This window comes from Dipodomys merriami, unplaced genomic scaffold (genome assembly GCF_024711535.1).
Source record: "Dipodomys merriami isolate MVZ:Mamm:240054 unplaced genomic scaffold, mDipMer1.0.p SCAF_34, whole genome shotgun sequence".
Classification (NCBI taxonomy): Eukaryota; Metazoa; Chordata; class Mammalia; order Rodentia; family Heteromyidae; genus Dipodomys; species Dipodomys merriami.
The window spans coordinates 7665501-7678959 of record NW_027204937.1 but is presented as its reverse complement, the minus strand read 5'-3'; the positions used below and the strand labels follow the sequence as shown (position 1 = coordinate 7678959).

Below are 13459 nucleotides of genomic sequence, written 5' to 3'. Positions count from 1 at the left end.
AACAGTTCTGGCCTCAACCTATGACTGGACTTTGAAGCAATCTAAAATAAACTTCTCTAGGTGGAAAAGTTCTCAAGTGGTGGAAAACTTGCCAAGTGGAACACTCTGAGTACCACCAAAAATAAAACAACTTCTGTCTCTGAAGTCATTGGTATTTGGGGATTACTTTGTTACAGTAACTTAATAGAAGACAACAAACAGCCAGAGAGGGCTGGGAAGGTGGCTCAGTGGTAGAGCGCTTGCCTTGCATGCATGAGGCCCTGGGTTGGATTCCTCAGCACCACATAAGCAGAAAAAAAAAGCTGCAAGTGGCGCTGTGGCTCAAGTGGTAGAGCGCTAGCCTTGAGCTGAAGAGCTGAGGGACAGCATAGGCCAAGAGTTCAGGCACATGACCGGACCCCCCCCCCAAAAAAAAAAAAAAAACGGCCAGAGAAACTTAGTCACAAGTGAGGAAATGCTATCTAACTGCACTTAAGTAAGAGGGCTTTGTTATGCGGGCCCTGTGAGCAACACAGGCAATGAAACTCTCAGATGAATATAGCAAATATACCATAGACCAGGATGGCTTGACAACAGACACTTCTTTGTCAGTCCTGGAAAGTCCAGGTCCCAGGCACCCAGAGATGGAGTATCTGGAGAGAACCCCTTCCTGTTTTACAGGCCATTGCTCTCACTGCAGCCTCACATGGCAGAGAGCAGAGAGGGCTGCAATGCAATCAAGCTTTTCTCTGACAAGAGTGTTAATCTCGTTCATGAGTGATGCACCCTTGTGCCACAGCAGCAATCAAATGCTAGGAACTGGAGCTGCTCCTGGAAGGGCATTGTCTGACCCTGCCGAGTCTGCGCTTTTTTTTTTTAATTGTGAAAATACTGTACAGAGGGGTTATAATTACATGGGCAAGGTAATGAGTGCATTCTTATCAAGCATTGTTGCCTTCTCTTTTGTTTCCCCTTCCCATCTCCTCCTACCCCGAGCTCTTTTTTTAGTTGTTTTTGGTCTTGGGGCTTGAACTCAGGGCCTAGGCCTTGACCCTGAGCTCTTTTGCTCAAGGCTAGTGTTGTACCCCCGTCGCAGGACCCCCCCAAGAAGACCATGGAGAGTCAGACGTTCCAAAATGCAAAAGCAAGGCTTTATTCAGGCGGGCTGCAGCTCGGGCCTCGTCCTACATACCGACTCAGCGGAGCTTAAGAGGAGAGCCCCGAGCTGAAATGTCACAGGGTTTATAAAGGCAAAAACTACAAAGTTACAAAAGAAGAAGGAGGAGAAAAAAAATCACAGACTGACAAATTTACAGCAACTAGAGGCGTTAGCAGGGCATTCCAAGGTGATAAGAGGTAGTAGGGAGTTATCAAACTGGCTGGGTCTCAATGGGCCATCTGGACATTCCAGAGCAGTTAAAGCTTAGCAGGGAGTAATTGGTGGTCTGTTTATCTTGGGCCAGCTTGGTCATCTCCAGAAGTTTGTGGGAACCCAAGGCCAGCTATAGTACAAAGTGGGGCCTGACTTCAGAGTAGCTTTGTTCAAGTAATTTATGGTTTAGCAGTTTCAGCACAAACAAGACGGTTTCTGAAATTCAGGTGGGCCCAAGGTTAATATGAGCAGCACAAGGGTTACTGCTTTGAAACGAAGCCATTTTTAACTCTTCACTAGCATTCTAACACTTGGTGCCACAATGCTACTTCCTCCTGGGCAACTTTTGTTCTGAAACTTCTACATACATGTGATGTAATATGGCTATACCAATTCTCCATGGCCTTTTAACACCTGTTATCATTAGGCAACACAAGTGTCATCCAAATCTAGGTTCCAGGAATTTCTGATGAACCCACATTGCCAAGTACCATTTTGATCTACTCAGTTAAAGAAGAGGGGTTGCCTGTGGTTAAAGTCCCTCATGAAGGCTGTGGAGAGAGTGTTGTGTTAGGGGGAAGCAGTAGGCAGGAGCCAACAGTCAGCCTGTCCAAATTAATATGGAGCCAGCTGGGAGGGAAAATAGCTCTTTCAGGATCATGATAAGTTTGATGCTGAACATTTCAGGAAATGGCTTGTGAGAGGCAGGAGGGAGATTAGAAAGCCAGCAGACTCCCCCATGGTATAACCCCCCCCCACCCCGCTTTCACTGTATTTGATGTTGGTATAATTTGTGGAGGGGAAGGGAAAAAACAAATTGTTTAAATTGTTTAAATAGGGATACAAGTGGACCCATTGCAACAATGAGATGTACAAGACATTATGTCAAAAAAACAAACTTTATAACTTTGGCATGGGGGGGTGGCAGGGGAAGGATGGGGGGCAGATAGGAAGGAATGGTAAGGGGAAACAAAGAAGGAGGCAACAATGCTTGATAAGAAATGTACTCATGGGCTGGGAAGGTGGCTCAGTGGTAGAGCGCTTGCTGTGCATGCCTGAGGCTGGGTTCGATTCCTCAGCACCACATAAGCAAAAAGAAAAAAGCCGGAAGTGGCGCTGTGGCTCAAGTGGTAGAGCGCTAGCCTTGAGCTGAAGAGCTGAGGGACAGCTCCCAGGCCCAGAGTTCAGGCCCCACGACCGGACCAAAAAAAAAAAAAATGTACTCATTACCTTGCTCATGTAACTGTAACCCCTCTGTACGGTATTTTCACAACTAAAAAAAAAAAAAAAAAAAAGCCAGCAGAGGTTTCAGTGCTGCAGGTTTGCAGCCTGAACTTTGTGTTAGAGCAGAGGCTGAAGCCTGAACATTAGGGCATTTCTCATGGTTGGAAAATTATTTCTTGTCTTCCCTATTGGAATAAAATTTCCTGAGAGCAGAGATTTGTTTGTGGCCTTGAAGTAGGTCCTGAGAGAAGACTTGAGCTGGTACAGCTTCTTCCCAGGCTTTGCCTTTGTTTTAGGTGACCTTGGCTCCAACCAGCCCTGTTCTTGGAATGGAAAGAATGCCTCTAGGTCCCCCTCCCCTTAACAACTTAACCCACCTTCATTGTTCTGTTAAGGATGGACCCATTAAACAGATAGCCAGTAATCTGGCTCTTACTGGCAATTTTTACCGTAAGCTCCGCCTTACCGTTGAATTCCTGAATCTTGTAAACCAAAAATGATAGGCTGGTTTAAACAGCCATTATGTGACAAACTGTAACCTCATTGGCCACCTACGTGTGGTCTAGTATGACTGCAATCTTTTGGGTATGTGACAATCTCATTGGTCACCTGCGTGACCAGGCTTCACCTTGTGGATTTTGCCTTTAAAAACCTAAGTGTGTGGGCCGCTCGGGCTCACCGTATCAGCTCCCGAACCTGTGCTGTGGCCCTGGCTGCTCAGTGTAGGACCCTTCTCAATAAAGTTGCTTCTTTATTAACAACTTTGTGGTGGGCTCTGTCACTCCGGACGACTAGTTGGGCTTGCCTGCCTGAGTAGGGGTCTTCCTACTACATCCTGACAGCAGGTGTTCAGCAAGTGCTTACTAGATGAGTGAATGGCAGCTTCTATGTTAGGTGAGAGGTGGGCTGTTGTCTCTTTTCGCAAAGGCTTGGCACCTCTATCTTATTTTTAGACCTATTTTTTTTGAGTTTGGTTAGATAGCCTGAGGCTTCATCCTGGATAAAGTCAGGGTTTGGAAGAGAGGCGAGTATGTGGGAGAGTCTGCCCTGGGTGGCTATGTTTAGTCTTGTGTCTGGGCTGGTGAGATGAGTGAGTTTGTTTCTGTTGCTGAGATTGTGTAGTTTATAAAAGAGCAACATTTATTCAACTCGTTGTTCTGCAGGCTGGGAAAGTCAGGATTCAGAACCACTTCTAGTGAGAACCTGTCTATAGAGTCCCAAAGGAGTGTGGGGTATGGAAAGATAGAATAAGCATGCCACAGCGAGCTCACTTTCATAGCAAAATCACTTCTTCAATAGCCCATTGATGCATAATATTACTATCATCATAGTTAATGACTTCAACACCTCACTCCCAAAGATGAAAAACAACTATATAGAAGGTACATAAAAGAAATAAAAGACCTGTTGGGTGTTAGTGGTTCACAGCTGTAATTCTAACTACTCACAAGGCTGAGATTGGAGGTTCTTAGTGATAGAAAATAAGCTTACACTGGGCTGGGAAGGTGGCTCAGTGGTAGAGCGCTTGCCTATGCCTGAGGCCCTGGGTTCAATTCCTCAGCACCACATAAGCAAAAAGAAAAAAGCCAGAAGTGGGCTGTGGCTCAAGTGGTATGTAAGGTCCGCTCCTGGATGGCTAGCAGACTCCACCCTCCTCGCAGCAAAGTCTCCACCCAGTACCAGCATTACTTAGGCAACTGGCACACCTGGAAGAGGTCACATCTGAATTTGATGTGGCCACACCTTTCTCCGCCCATACCCTAGATAAGGCCTAGCCCAGGCCCAGATACCCTCTCTCTGCTCTTTTCTAGCTCTCCTAGCGCTTCTCTTTTCTAGCTACTTTCTCTCTTTTCTAGCTCTCTTAGCTCTTTTCCCCAGCTCTCTCTCTTTCTCTCTCTCTTTCCCAGCTCTCTCTCTTTCCCAGGCCTTTCTCCACAGCGTGGAGGACCAAGATGGCCTGGTGCCAGCCGGAACGATGAATAAACCTACCCTTTACCTGAATACCACGTGCGTGGTGCAGTTCTTACTTGGCTACCTCTTTTTAAAAACCTAACATAAATGGTGCCATGACTCGGATTCAAACCGAGGTGCTGCTGTTCTTACTCGGCCACCTCTTTTTAAAAACCTAACATGGTAGAGCGCTAGCCTTGAGCTGAAGAGCTGAGGGACAGCTCCCAGGCCCAGAGTTCAGGCCCCATGACCGGACCCAAAAAAAAAAAAAAAAAAGAAAGAAAGAAAAGAAACTTTCACTGAAAACACTCACCTTTCCTCCTGACAGCCATATCTTAGAACTGTCCTTGCTCCCAATTTCACTGGATCATCTCCCCTCCCCTTTCCCTTGGACAAATGCACCCAGTAGTCTTGGAAGAGAGCCTGAGACCAAGGCCATGTCTGGGGCTGACACTCCTGGTGGATACAGATGCTGTTGAGACCTTGAAACTCCTCATTCAGTGTCAGTGGCTCTTGTAGTCCTAGATACTCAGGAGGCTGAGATCTGAAAATCATACTTCGAAGCCAGCCTGGACAGAAAAGTCTGTAAGACTCATCCAGTTAATCACAGAAAAAGCTAGACAGAATTGGAGCTGTGGCTCAAGTGGAGCAAAAGCAGTTCCAGGCCAGTGCCCATGCCTTGAATTCAAGCCCTGGGAGCAGCACAAAAATATCCAACATATCATTAATGGCCCATCCCACCTCCATGCCACTTCTCTTCCAACTGACCCATCTGACGCCTGCCTCCCACCAAGTTGTAAGGGGGGGTGCGCCATTTCCCCTTCAGTGGAATGGAAGGAGACTTGGTTGTCTTTCCCAGATTTTCTTCCTGAATAAAACTTGTTGGGCTGTTGAGTTCGGCCTTCCTGCTGTTTTTCTTTTCTTATGCTTAGTCCAAAACCAGCCAGCACAGGGAAAAAGTTCTGTAGAAACTATCTCCAATTAACCAGCCAAAAACTGGACGGGAGTTATATGGCTTAAGTGGAGATCATCAGCCATGAGCAAGCAAGCTGAGCAAAATCAAGAAACTCTAAGATCCATCCCTGGTACTAGCAAACACACACACACACACACACACACACACACACACACACACACACACACACACACACACACACACACACACACACACACACACACACACACACACACACACACACACACACACACACACACACACACACACACACACACACACACACGAGATTCTAGAATGAAGCTTCGGGATGTCTTCATAACTGAAAGAAGCCAGTGATAAGAAAACAAGTATTTTATGATTCTACATACATGAAATGAGTAGTTAAAATCATAGAGATAGCTGGGTGCTTAGTGGCTCATGCCTATAATCTTAGCCACTCAGGAGGCTGAGATCTGAGAATCATTGTTCAAAACCAGCCCAGGCAAGAAAGTCTGTGAGACTCTTATCTCCTCTTAGCCACCAGAAGGGTGAAGTGGAGCTTTGACTCAAGTGGTAGAGGACTAGCTTCGTTTTTTTTGTGTTTTTTTTGGGTCCGGTTATGGGGCCTGAACTCTGGGCCTGGGCACTGTCCCTCAGCTCAAGGCTAGCGCTCTACCACTTGAGCCACAGTGCCACTTCCGGCTTTTTTCTTTTTGCTTATGTGGTGCTGAGGAATTGAACCCAGGGCCTCAGGCATGCAAGGTAAGCGCTCTACCACTGAGCCACCTTCCCAGCCCTAGAGTACTAGCAAAAAAAAGCTCAGGGACAGCACCAAGGCTCTGAGTTCAAGCCCTAGGACAGACACACAAAAGAAAAAAGAATGTTGTCTGTCAGGGGTGAAGAAAGGGCAAAATGAGGAATTATTTTATATTATGTGTATTTTACCATAATAAAATGAATAATTTTAAAATGTTTAAAACAGAAAAGACATTTGACAAAATTAAACACACATTCATGATTTGAAAAAAAAGCCAGGCACCGGCAGCTTATGCCTGTAACCCTAGCTATTTGGAGGCAGAGATCTGAGGATAGCAGTTCAAAGCCAACCAGCTCAAGAAAGTCCATGAGACACTTGTCTCCAATAAACTACCAGAAAACCAGAAGTGGCGCTGTGGTTTAAGTGGTAGAGTGTTTGCCTTGAGCTGAAGAGCTCAGGGACAGTGCCCAAGACCAGAGTTCAAGTCCCATGACCAGAGAGAGAGAGAGAGAGAGAGAGAGAGAGAGAGAGAGAGAGAGAGAGAGAGAGAGAGAGAGACAACAACAATGAAACATAGTCTCAGAAAAAATAGGAATGGAAAGGGCACTCCTTAACGAGATAAGAACAGTTTAAAAAAGACAACCATAATATCCCCTAAGATCAACAACAAGGCAAGGACATTCCCTGATAAAGAAATCACAGTGGACAGTGAGACTACCTGCCTGTGATCATACAAAATAATATTTATCAAACTGAACTCCAGGAAATGGAAAAAAAGGTGTTTTCTTTGGGGGGGCTATTTTTGTTTTCTTTTGTCTTGTTTGTTCATTTTTCTGTCTTTGGAAGGGTAAGGGGATGCAGAAATGGGATGACAAAGGGTGAACAAATGAAACAGTGGTACTCACTAGACACTATATTGAAAATGGACTGTACAACTTGTGGTTGGGGATGGGAGGGAGCAACTGGGAGAGAGAGAGGGAAGGGGTGACATTGTCCAGAAATATTTGCCAATCCTGGGGCTTGAACTCAGGGCCTGGGTACTGTCCCTGAACCTCTCTGTGCTCAAGGCTAGCACTCTACCACTAGAGCCACAGCACCACTTCTGGCTTTTTCTGTTTATGTGGTATTGGAATCAATGCTAGGCAAGCACTCTACAAATAAACCACATTCCCAGCCCAACAATGATTTTTTTAAGCCTAAAAAAAAAACTTGCCTAAACAAAACAAGAGTGGATCAAAAAAAAAAAAAAAAAAACCAACAGAAATTGTTTTTATTGATTCTCTGGTTTTGTTATTTGGGGTTAAACCCAGGATACACTAGGCAAAGTTCTTACCACTTGAGCCACACTGCCAGCCTTGGTCTGGTATTTTGTAGCAGGAGAGGAGAGTGTAGACAAAGACTGGGCATCTGAGTCTGCTAGGAAAATGGTGAAGATTTTAAGGCCTGGAGTGAGCTGTTGGAGGACATTAAGGGGACATTAAGGACATTAGCACATTAGGTAATTATTGAGTTTGCAAAAGTTTTCTTCATAACTGATGTGTTTGCTAATTGGTGACCTTTGAAGTTGAAATCGTATCCAGGGACTTTGTACTCTCCATCTCCTCTCTCTCTCTCTCTCTCTCTCTCTCTCTCTCTCTCTCTCTCTCTCTCTCTCTCTCTCTCTCTCTCTCTCTCTTCTTTCTCTCTCTCTCTCTGACTGTCATTCTCTTTTTTGAGGTGCTGGGGATCCAATCAACACTTTACCACTGAATGACAACCAGGCCCTTTCTAGTTCCTTCAATGTATACATTAAAAAAAAAAAAAAAAAAAGGTGGTTTAGTTGAGTACTAGTGGCTCATGGCTGAGATCTGAGAATCCGATTTGAAGCCAGCAAAAAATTGGAAGCGGAGGTGTGGCTCAAGTGGCAGAATACCAGCCTTGAGCAAAAAAGCTAAGTGAGAGGAAGATTCCTTGATTCAAACCCCATAGACAGCACACAAATAAAATAGTAAAATAAGGGCTGGGAAGGTGGCTCAGTGGTGGAGCGCTTGCCTTGCATGCCTGAGGCCCTGGGTTCAATTGCTTAGCACCACAAAAGCAAAAAGAAAAAAGCCGGAAGTGGTGCTGTGGCTCAAGTGGTAGAGCGCTAGCCTTGAGCTGAAGAACTGAGGGACAGCGCCCAGGCCCAGAGTTCAGGCCCCACGACTGGACCCAAAAAAAAAAAAAAGTGAAATAAGAGGCAGAGAAAGAGTTTGGATTACAATGTCTACTGAGCTTAGGGAAATAAAAAGACATTTTATGGCTGGGCAATGGTGGCTCAGCCTGTAATCCTAGCTACTCAGGAGGCTGAGATCTGAGGATTGCAGTTCAAAGCCAGTCCTGGCAGATTCTTATCTCCAATAAACCACCAGAAAACCAGAAGTGGCGCTGTGGCCCAAGAACTCAAGGACAGTGCCCAGGCCCAGAATTCAAGCCCCACAACTGACAAAAAAAAAAAAAAAAAAAAAGACATCTTAGTTACTACCTCTTACTTTTATTCAATATTGTACTGGAATTCTTATCTAGTACCAATGACAAAGAAAGGAAATAGGTTGACAGATCAGGAAGGAAGAAATAATATATTCATTCATACAGAACATATTGTGCAGAACTTACTTGGACTCCTAGAATTCATATAAACTCATTATTTTGTTGTTAGCATTCCTTGGATTTGAACTTAGTGCCTTAAGCTTTCCAGACCAAGTGCCCTACCACTTGAACAAAACCCCACAGCCAAAAGATCATTTTAAACTGTAGACATTTGAGATTCAAGATGTAGAAAGAAGCCTGGTAATTTCATTTTCACTAAGAAGCAGAAACTTCTCAGAATGAGACTGACACTCTCAAAAATCTCTGGAGAAAGGAGAGTTTTGTGTGTTTTCTACCAGTACTGGGGCTTGAACCTAGTTTTCTCTGTACTTTTTCTGCTCATGGCTTGTGCTCTACCATTTGAACCATATCTGGAGTTCAGCATTTTGCTGGTTAACTGGAGATAAAGTCTTGTAGATTTTTCTTTCTGGGATGGCTTTGAACCTTGATCCTCCTATCTCAGCCTTCTGAGCCCCTAATGCCTAGGTAAAGGGAAGGGGGTATCTGGGACTATGAAGAAAAAAACAAAGACTACCACAATTGCAGAAAAGAACACTAATCTTATCTCATTTTTGATTCCTGTAAACTCAGTTATTCTTTTTTTTTTTTTTTTTTTTTTGCCAGTCATGGGGCCTAAACTCTGGGCCTGGGCGCTGTTCCTCAGCTCTTCAGCTCAAGACTAGCGCTCTACCACTTGAGCCACAGCGCCACTTCTGGCTTTTTCTGCTTATGTGGTGCTGAGGAATCGAACCCAGGGCCTCATGCATGCAAGGCAAGCACTCTACCACTGAGCCACCTTCCCAGCCCCAGTTATTCTTTTCATAGAAGTCTTTTCTTTCTCCCTCCAGCTCTCCTATTAGGTACATAAATCTTCAGTGGTACATCCAGACAATAGACAATTAGTGAGTGCTAAAGACAAATGAGCTATCAAGCCATGAAAGGGCATGGAGCCACCTTAAATGTGTATTAATAAGTGAAATAAGCTGTGTTACTTTCCATCACAATCAACTTTTTTTTTGGGGGGGGGGGGTCTGGTCGTGGGGCCTGAACTCTGGGCTTGGGCGCTGTCCCTCAGCTCTTCAGCTCAAGGCTAGTGCTCTACCACTTGAGCCACAGCGCCACTTCCAGCTTTTTTCTTTTTGCTTATGTGGTGCTAAGGAATCAAACCCAGGGCCTCAGGCATGCAAGGCAAGCACTCTACCACTGAGCCACCTTCACAGCCCTCAACTTTTTTTTAATTTTTTAATTTTAATTTTTATTTATTTTTTTGGGTCCGGTTGTGGGGCCTGAACTCTGGGCCTGGGTGCTGTCCCTCAGCTCTTCAGCTCAAGGCTAGCGCTCTACCACTTGAGCCATAGTGCCACTTCCAGCTTTTTGTTTTTGCTTATGTGGTGCTGAGGAATTGAACCCAGGGCCTCAGGCATGCAAGGCAAGCGCTCTACTACTGAGCCACCTTCCCAGCCCTCAACTTTTTTTTAAAAAAAGCTTATTTTTCTCGTATTTTCAGAGGCTTCAGCCTGTGGTTGGTTGGGTGCCTTTGCAATTGGTGCTGTGGAAAAGTGGTGCATCATGGTGGGAACAGACAGAGTAGGAAGTTATTTCCCCCATGTTGGCCAGGAAGCAAGATCCTACACTCCTCTTTGAGGGCCTGCCTCCAGAAACTTAATTTCCTCTTGCTAGGCCCAACCTTTCTAAGATCCCATCACTTCAGGATAGCACCAAGCTGAAGACCAAACCTTTATTATACAGTTCTTTGAGGACATTCTAGATCCAAAGTATACTAGAAATTAATCTACAAAGACTACTTACTTTCTGGGAAAGAAGAAACTTTGGAGACAGTAAAACAATCCGCAGCTGCCAGGAATGAGGGAGAAGGGAATGATGAACTGATGATACCATAATGCATTCTGAATGATACTAGAATGCATTATACTTTTGTACAATGAATGAGCAACAGTTATAGTTTTTTTTTTTTTTTAGAATCCAACTGGACTTTATTTGACACGGAACTCAGTATCATTGCAGGAACAGCAAAATGAAAAGACAAAGGAGAAAAGACACCGTTCTAGCTAATGTATAATTAAGTAAAGAGGGGCTAGTCACTAAATGAATAACAAAACAGTTAAGCTTGATGGAAGAATTCTTTTTCTAGTGGCCATACTTTTGGAATTCCCACTCTCTGTTGTCCAAAGGGCACACCTGCCGTGTTTTGAGCCAGTGAGAGATGCAATGGAAGTGAAAGGCATGATTACAGACTCCCCACGCAACCGTACACTCTTCGGAAGTCGCAGATGCCTGGTTAGCCTGACATTCTATGCAAAGATCCATAATATGGTTCCTGCAGATGGCACAGTTACCAACCACAATACCCCAGGCCCACAGGGCTACTGCATTCCACTTTTTCACTTCAAAGCGCTTCTTGCCCGCGCCGCTGTTCGTGCTGCTCGGGGTGTCCACATCCATCGCCGCCGCCATTTTGGAAACACACGGTCTGTCCAACAGTTATAGTTTTTAGGTACAGTTATAGATTTTAGGTACTGATGTGTCAGTGTAGATTCGTAGACTAGAGCAAAGGTGGCGGGGTGATGTTCATGGGGGGGGTAATGGCTGTCAATGGCAGAGGAGACTGTGCAGATGGGGGCAGGAGGCATAAGGGAAATCCCTGCACCTTCTGCTCAAATTTTCAGACCCTAAAACTTCTCTAACAATTAAAGTCTATGTAAACTAACCATTGATTTTCAATATCACTTAGGTATAAAGCTAACAAAACATGAACAGGGTGGGTGCAAAATTACAAAACACTGATAAAAGGAGTCTGGATACTGATGCCCATGCTTGTAATCCTAACTACTGCGGAGGCTGAGATTTTGAGGCTGGCAGTTTGAAAGTCAGCACAGACAGGAACAGACAGGAAAGTCTGTAAGACTCTTATCATCTCCAATTAAACACACACATAAGTGTGGAGCTGTGGCTCAAGTGATAGAGTGCTAGCCTTGAGCAAAAAAGCTCAAGGACAGCATCTAGGCCTTTATCTGGAACCCCAAGACCAGCACACATACACATACACACACACACAAAGAAGAAAGAATAATAATAATAATAATTAATAATAATAATAATAATAATAAGAAGAAGAAGCAACAGCAGCAGCGAAAAGATTATGAAAGGAGGCCTAAATAAATGGAAAAACATCCTTGTTCATGGATCAGAAGACCCAACATTAAGAAATGTCAGTTATTTCTCAGTTGATCAATAGGACTGAGTTCCAACCAATATTTCAACAAGCTTTTCTGTCAATACTTACAAACTGATTCTTTTTTTTTTTTTTTTTTTTTTTGATCCAGTTGTGGGGCCTGAACGCTGGGCCTGGGTGCTGTCCCTGAGCTCTTCAGCTCAAGGCTAGTGCTCTACCACTTGAGCCACAGCGCCACTTCCTGCTTTTTTCTTATGTGGTGCTGAGGAATCGAACCCAGGGCCTCAGGCATGCAAGGCAAGCGCTCTACCACTGAGCCACCTTCCCAGCCCCTACAAACTGATTCTTAAGTTTACATGGAGAAGCAAAATTTATATGGAGAAGTGAAAGGCCTTGAATAACAAACGGTACTGAAAAAGGAGATAAAGTTGGAAGACCCACTACATAATGCTGCACAATGAAAACAGTGTTGTGTTGGTAAAAGGAAGAAGGGAAGCTAGGCTGGAGATATGGTTCAAGTGCCAACTGAGCAGGCAAACCCTGTAAATGTGTGGCCATGAATTCAAATCCCAGTACTGAATAAAAAGAAAAAAAAAGAGTAAATATTGCAAATGAGAGCAAAGCACAATTGTGAAGCCAGAACAAACTATTACATAGCCATCTTAGGTGTAGATTCCATCTTGTTAAGCAACTATAACTGAAATTCCAGGAACTGTATCAGAAACTCCCAAATTCCAGGATCAACCCCTTTTATGATAAATTCCACTAACTACAGCTAAGTTCCTAATGTTCCTGCAAGATAAAGACCACTTTGATCATCATTTTGAAGAGCATCAGTACCATGAACCAGCCAACCCCCAGTCCCTGGTTAAACTAATCATCTTTTAGAATTATTTTGTGAATTTCCCGCTAAGTGATGTTATGGTGTATAGAATGCCCCTGAAGCCCTATAAAAACCCTGCTGAAGGAAGGGTCATGGCTCTCAACTCTGATCCGCTGCGTTGGTGACGGTGGTGAGTCCAGGCTCCAGCTTGCAATATACGACTCTTGTGTGCTTACATCGGAATCGGCTCCTTGGTGGAGCCGATTATCATAAAGAAGATATCATAAAGAAGATATGATATTGCAAAAATAAAAATTAACATAATCAAAACATTCAAACTACATAGATGAATATAAAATTGAAAGAAAACCTCCCCCTTTCATAGTCTTTTTTTTTTTTTTTTTTTTGGTCAATGGTAGAGTTTGAGATTGGAGCCTGGGCGCTCTCCCTCTCTTTTGCCCAAGGCTAATGCTCTACCACTTTGAGGCATAGCTCTACTTCTGGTTTTCTGGTGGCTAATTGGAGAGAAGAGTCTCAAGCACTTTCCTGCTTGGGATGGCTTTGAGCTGTGATCTTTAGATCTCAGCCTCTATGGAGCTAGGATTACAGGTGTGAGC

At 44.3% G+C, this 13459-nt stretch overlaps 1 pseudogene; it reads right to left on the bottom strand.

Moving 5' to 3' along the window:
- Positions 1-10884: 10884 nt before the first annotated feature.
- Positions 10885-11316, bottom strand: LOC138803241 (E3 ubiquitin-protein ligase RBX1 pseudogene; annotated as a pseudogene).
- Between the last annotated feature and the right edge of the window lie 2143 nt (positions 11317-13459).